This window comes from Sus scrofa, chromosome 1, assembly GCF_054392235.1.
Source record: "Sus scrofa isolate SSC_HxYL_T2T_F1_AM1 chromosome 1, Sscrofa_HxYL_maternal_Yorkshire_Landrace_v2.0, whole genome shotgun sequence".
Lineage (NCBI taxonomy): Eukaryota > Metazoa > Chordata > Mammalia > Artiodactyla > Suidae > Sus > Sus scrofa.
This window is the reverse complement of record NC_139383.1, coordinates 191441482-191448300: the sequence shown is the minus strand read 5'-3', so window position 1 is coordinate 191448300 and position 6819 is coordinate 191441482.

Genomic DNA, 6819 nt, shown 5'->3' with positions numbered 1-6819 from the left:
CTTGGAGCAGGAGCTGCTCCAGGAAAGCCACAGGGCAAGTGAAGGCAAAGGAGGATAAAAGGGAACGAGGTCCCATTTAGAAGCAATCTGATGCCAGCACAAGACAGGCATCATCTGGGAGGTAAGGGGCAACCTCCCCAGAGGGAAAATGTGGTCTCTTGTGTGCCTGAGCTGTTAAGGTTTTGCCAGCTGGGCAAAGGGTGCAGCAGAGGTCTGCCAACCCACAGAAAGCACATAAGGACCCATTGGCTTGGGGCAACAGGCCAGTCTGGAGGGAAGCACCAACACCTCTTCAACAAAGGGCAGTTCCCTTCGAGGACTAGGCCATTTCTATAACTGGTCAGGCAAGGTGGAATTTTGTTCACTGCTTCTTGTAATTGTTCTAGGAATGTCCATTTTTGGATGTACATTAAGATGAAAGAGAAATCAGTATCAGGAAGGGCCAAAGGAATCTGAGCCTGACTGATGAGCCAGATGCAGGTGGGTTTTCACAGGACCATGCCCTCCATGATGAGAAAGGTTAAGTCAACGTCAGATTCCACCCCTGTAGTTGTCCATGAAGTGGGTCTGGAATCTCACAGAACTTATTCAGGGAAGCTCTGGATGAGCCCTTGGGCCATGTGCTGCAGAGATGGAGGAGCAGAGATGGTGAGCAGAGGGGCAAGGAGAGAGCCACAGCTGCATTTGGTCCCAGTTTTTATTTCCTGTTTATTCAGGTTGAGAGGGTAAAACCCCACAGGCTAGTAGAGCAAACAAAGTTGTAAGCCCCAAGTCTAAGGATATGCTTGACATGCTTAGCAAAATCTCTGAAGTGAGAAATCACTATACCCTTTTTTTTTTTTTTTTTTTGGTCTTTTTAGGGCCATACCCAAGGCATATGGAGGTTCGAAGGCAAGGGGTAGAATGTGGTGTAGGGTTCCCATCCTACACCACAGCTCACAGCAATGTCGAGTCTTTAATCCACTAAACAAAGCCAGGGATGGAACCTTCGTCCTCATGGATGCTGGTCAGATTTCTTTCCACCAAACCACAATGGGAACTCCACTGCGCTCATTTTTAAAAAGAATGTATAAACTAAAACTTTAGAAGAAAACTTTCTCTGACATTAATAGTCCCTTTCAAATGGCACATGCTGAGTCTCTGATGTGATTTGGCAGAATCTAAAAACAAATTATTGGGAGTTCACACTGTGGCACAGCAGGTTAAGGATCCGGCATTGTCATAGCTCTGGTGTAGATCGCAACTGGGGCTTAGATTTTATCCCTGGCCCAGGAACTTCCATATCCCTGGGTGTGGCCGAAAAAAGAAAAATAAATAAAAATCAGAAAATACAAAACAAAGTATTCATTAATTTATTAACCACTTATTTCCTGAGGACCTTTTAGGTGCCAGGTACCACAGTTGATGCTGTAGGGGATTAAAGCAGGATCCTGTGGGTAGAGAGATTTACCTCAAGGCAGAGGTTGAGAACACAAAATAGGGGTTGAAGAGTGCTCTCAGGGCAGAAATCAATAAGATTGGTGGGGAGGGTGCCAGGGCCTGGAAGTGTAGAAAGGGGGTGGACTACAAAGGGAAATGACAGAACATTTTAGGGTCATGGAAATTGCCTATATCTCAAGTGTGATAGTGGTTTCATGACTGTACACTCTTACCAAAATCCACTGAATTGAAAACCCTCTAAGGGTGAATTTAACTAAATATAAACTATACCTTAACAAATCTGACTTTTATAAAAGTGAGCTAAGAAATGGACAGATAAACTTCATAAACAAACATGTCCTTTCTGATGTCCTAGAAATGGCAAGACAAACCTGGGAGTACAAATCCATCAGAAACCAATAGTTGACTGTTACCTGCACTTCCAGTAAAAAAAAAATAGATCTTGATTGAAGATAGACTAATACTACCACCTCAAATTATTCTGTTAAAAAAAAAAAAAAAATGAAATGGGGGATAAGACCAACTATCTCTCACCTGCCATACAGCCATGGAGGTAAACTGCTTTAGCATTTGAGGAGCAGAGGATTAGCAAAACAGCAGATCACTGATTTTTCCATCATTTAGAGAATGTTTTTTCTTGAAAGTATTTATGCACCTTGCATTTGCTTCTTTTTTATTTGAGATGTAATTGATACATAACATTAGTTTAAGTATACAACATAATGATTCAATAATTACATATTTTGAAATGATCACCACATTAAATCTCACTAACATTCATCACATATAGTTACAATTTTTTTCCTGTGATGAGAACTTTTAATACTACTGTCTTCCCAATTTTAAAATATAGAATACAATGTAATTAAGTATAGTCACCAAGCTGTACATTACAACCCAGGACTTATTTCTTTGATAACTGGAAGTTTGTTTTGTATCTTTTGACCCCTTTCACCCATTCGTCCACCCCTACACGCCATCTCTAGCAGGTGCCACCAATCTAGTCTCTGTGTCTGTGAGTTCAGTTTTTATTTGTTTTTATTTTTCTATTTTTTATTTTATATACAGGAATTCCTGAAGCAGGGATTGAACCCAAGACTCACGTATAATCAGAACCACAGCAATGACAATGCCAGATCCTTAACCTGCTGAACCACCAGGGAACTCCTGTTTGTTTTTCAGATTCCGAATATAAGTGAGATCTTTGTCATTCGTCTTTCTCTGTCTGACTTATTTCATTTATCATAATGCTCTCAATGTCCATTCATGCTGTCACAAATGGCAAGATTTCCTTCTTTTTTAATGCTCATTAATATTCCATTGTGTATGTATACATGCATGTATATCACATTTTCTTTATCCATTCACCCATTGGTGTTCTCTTAGCTTGTTTCCATGTCTTGGCTACTGCAGACCTACAGTGAATTTAGGGATGCATATGTCTTTTTGAGTTAGTGTTTTTATTTCCTTCAGATAAATACTCAGAAGTGAATCTCTGGATCATATAGTAGATCCATTTTTAATTTTTTGAGGAATCTCCGTACTGTTTTCCGTAGTGGCTGCACCAATTTACATTCCCACCAAAAGTGTTCCCTCTTTTCCACATACACGCTAACACTGGTTATTTCTTGCCTTTCTGTTAATAGCCATTCTATTAGCTGTGAGGAGGTTTTGATTTGCATTTCCCTGGTGACTAGTGATGTTATGCACCTTTTCAGGTACCTGTTGGCCATATGTGTGTCTTCTTTGGGAAAATATATCTGTTCAGATACTCTGTTCATTTTTTCTTTCTTTTTTTTTTTTTTTTTTTTTTTTTTTTTTGTCTTTTGTTGTTGTTGTTGTTGTTGTTGCTATTTCTTGGGCCGCTCCCGCGGCATATGGAGGTTCCCAGGCTAGGGGTCGAATCGGAGCTGTAGCCACTGGCCTACGCCAGAGCCACAGCAACGCGGGATCCGAGCCGCGTCTGCAACTTACACCACAGCTCACGGCAACGCCGGATCGTTAACCCACTGAGCAAGGGCAGGGACCAAACCCGCAACCTCATGGTTCCTAGTCGGATTCGTTAACCACTGCGCCACGACGGGAACTCCTTTTTCTTTCTTTTTTGCTTTTATTTTATTTACTTATTTTTTTGGCTGTACCTATGACATGCAGAAGTTGCAGTGCCAGATCCTTAACCCACAGCGCCATGGGAACACTCCAGCCCACTCTTTTTCAAAATGACTACACCATTGTACAATTCCATCAGCATGAGCCCTATGGAAACTATTGCCTTGTGTTTTCCCATTCTCGACTTTTTACCATTTCTCAACTGGCCATACACAGATGGTGGGATTTTTTTTTTTTTTTAACTGATGCTATTGAGGTTGAAATTAAACATTAAAAGGAAGCTTGAGGATAGACCCAGAGGACAGGGAGCGAGATAACTAAATCATTCAGAGCATTTATTTTTCCGTGTTGTTCAAGTTGTGTATGGTCTTTGCCTATATCAGCTCTAATTTAAGATGATTCATTGTAGTTAGAAGAGTACATGTTATTCTCATGGGCTTGGATTTGAGCATATTAATATGAGCTTCTTTTTAGCAAAGGGGGTGATTTATTTGAGAAGAAAGAATGATGAGTGTTGAAACTGGTAGTTCTCCAGAGCCTTCTTTCTTACAAAGCACCAGCACCTTCTGAAACATAGCCCAAGGCTCTGCTATGCCTTGGCAAGAGGTGGGGCTCAGTTTTTCCCTGTGTCTGTGGAAGGACTGAGCCAGGATTAAAACCCAGGGGTGAAAACTCCTTCCTACTTCTCTGGGTGCTCCTTTTCAAATTCCTCCTGCCATTCCTTAAAAGTTAGTTGTTCTACAGGCTTCCTTTCTAGCCCTACCTCTCTTCTTATATTTGATCACTGCGCCTAAAATCATGTTCTGGAGTTCCCATTATGGCTTAGTGGAAACCAATCCGACTAGCATCCATGAGGATGTGGGTTTGATCCCCGGCCTTGCTCAGTGGGTTAAGGATCCTGCATTGACATGAGCTGTGGTGTAGGTCACAAATGCAGCTCGGATCCTGCGTTGCTGTGGCTGTGTGAAGGCCAGCAGCTACAGCTTTGATTCAACCCCTAACCTGGGAACCTCCATGTGCTGTGGGTGTGGCTCTAAAGACAAAATAAATAAATAAATAAATAAAATCATGTTCAATTATTTGGGGAGCTCTGGGTTACACACAGTAAAATATGTTCCTTTGGCTGGGATCCTATGTCTCAAAATCATTATTTGTCTAATATTCTTTGAGAATCTCCAAGAAGGAGGTATAGAATGAAGCTTGTCACCAAATTCACCTCCTCCCCACCCTCCTTCAAACCTGTGCCTCCTGCAGGCTTCCCTCTCTTGAAGAACAGGCTTCCCTCTCATTATCACCCACCAAGTTTCCCAGACCAAAACTTGGGGTTCACCCTGATTCTTCTGCTTCCCTTAAGCCCACAATTCCCTTTAGATAGAATTAAGATAATTTCTTGATGTGTTATCTGTTTGTTTAACAAATATTCACAGAGCACATTTTATAAAGTATCTGGCTTGGGAAAATTGCATTGTTGGGACAGGTCAGGATCTACACAGATTGAAAAGCTAAATAATAACTGGAGATGTGTCACCAGAGAATAAATAAATGTATATTACAGATAATGTAATGCTGCAGACTCAGTGAGAAACATTTTTGTGGGCTGAAGAGGTCAAACAAGCAGCTCAAAGTATTGTTCTGTTGCTTAGAAACAGCTTTGGAGATAGGAGATAATTTTAAAAGGCTATCCAAAAGGACCCATAAAATGTTCAAACTGGAAGATTTACAAGCAATCATTTGCCAATACTCTAATTTTACATAGAGGAAACGAGGCTCAGTGATGATGGAAGTTAGGCTGCTTTCACTCAGTATTTATTGAGTGCCCACTGCATGCAAAGGCACAGCATGGGCTACACTTACTCAAAAGATCAGGCAAGGTGAGGCTAATTCTTCAAGGGCACCTGGATCTAGTGAGAAACTAAACCTGGGTCAACACATCCCAAGGGGCAGGGCTGTGACCTAGGGTACCAGTCCTTCCACTTAACCTTGAAAATAGAAGAATTAAAATAGTTAATCACAGGTTAGTTATTTCTGCTTTGTGGGTAATCAGGGTGAAGGAATTTACCACCACCTACAGTGTCCTGTTGTCTCATCAGATATTCAGGTAGAAGAATCTGAAGCAGTCTTTACTGTGTCCACTGGAAGGAAGGTGTCATGGCCCAAATTCTTGTGAAGGAGAAACACCAGGGTTGGTTTCAGAACAATACTGAACAGGAGGCAGGAAAATCTCACCATCAAGGATATTTTTTTTTCTTTGAGTTATTTATTTTATTTTATTTTATTTTATTTTCCCACTGTACAGCAAGGGGATCAAGTTATCCTTACATGTATACATTACAATTACATTTTTTCCCCACCCTTTGTTCTGTTGCAACATGAGCATCTAGACAAAGTTCTCAATGCTACTCAGCAGGATCTCCTTGTAAATCTATTCTAAGTTGTGTCTGATAAGCCCAAGCTCCCCATCCCTCCCACTCCCTCCCTCTCCCATCAGGCAGCCACAAGTCCTTGAGTTATTTTTTAAATTTCCTTCTAACAAATTTAGTGTAAGGGCACTTCCATGGTCCATGTTCCAGCCTTAGGGAAAACAGTGACATGAAGCTTTTATCCAGAGAGTCACACAGGAATAGCTAAAAGATCAGGAGGAGTATTTACAAAGATCTGAAAATGAAGGCATGCACATGGAGAAATTGTGGAAGACAGAAAAAAGTCACAGCTGAAGATAAGTAAACAGGAACTGACTTTTTCATTCCAGGAGACTAAAGATTCCCAGTGCTGGGCTTCTTGGACAGCTGATGTTAGCTTGATGTCATCTGTGCCTCATTGATAGGATCTCCAAAGACTGTCCTGAAAGCAGCCTCTTTCCTGAGTGCCCCCAGTGTATGCATGCTCTCAGCATAGCTGGAAATGAGTGTATTTTTTCATCTTTGCCCTTAGTTTTTAAACAGGCAAGGAGAGACCCAAGGGGTCTGGACTGTACGCACGTGGCACCGTGGGGCAGAACTGAGTGGGCAGCCCCAGGCGGCCTTCATTATCCTCACCCAGGCTGTCGTGTGTGGAACAACCCGCCCCTAGAGAGGAGCTTTAACATAATAATATGCAGTGTGAAATGAGATCATGGATATGAAGGTTCTTCTTTGAAGTCAAAAAATTTTCAGTCTACAAATGCGCAGTATTGATATTATTTATTAATGAATGTATTTGACGCTATCTTTGTCCAGTTCCCATGCATATATGAATGCAGTCATTTAAAAAGAGAGTCATCAGCATTATGGC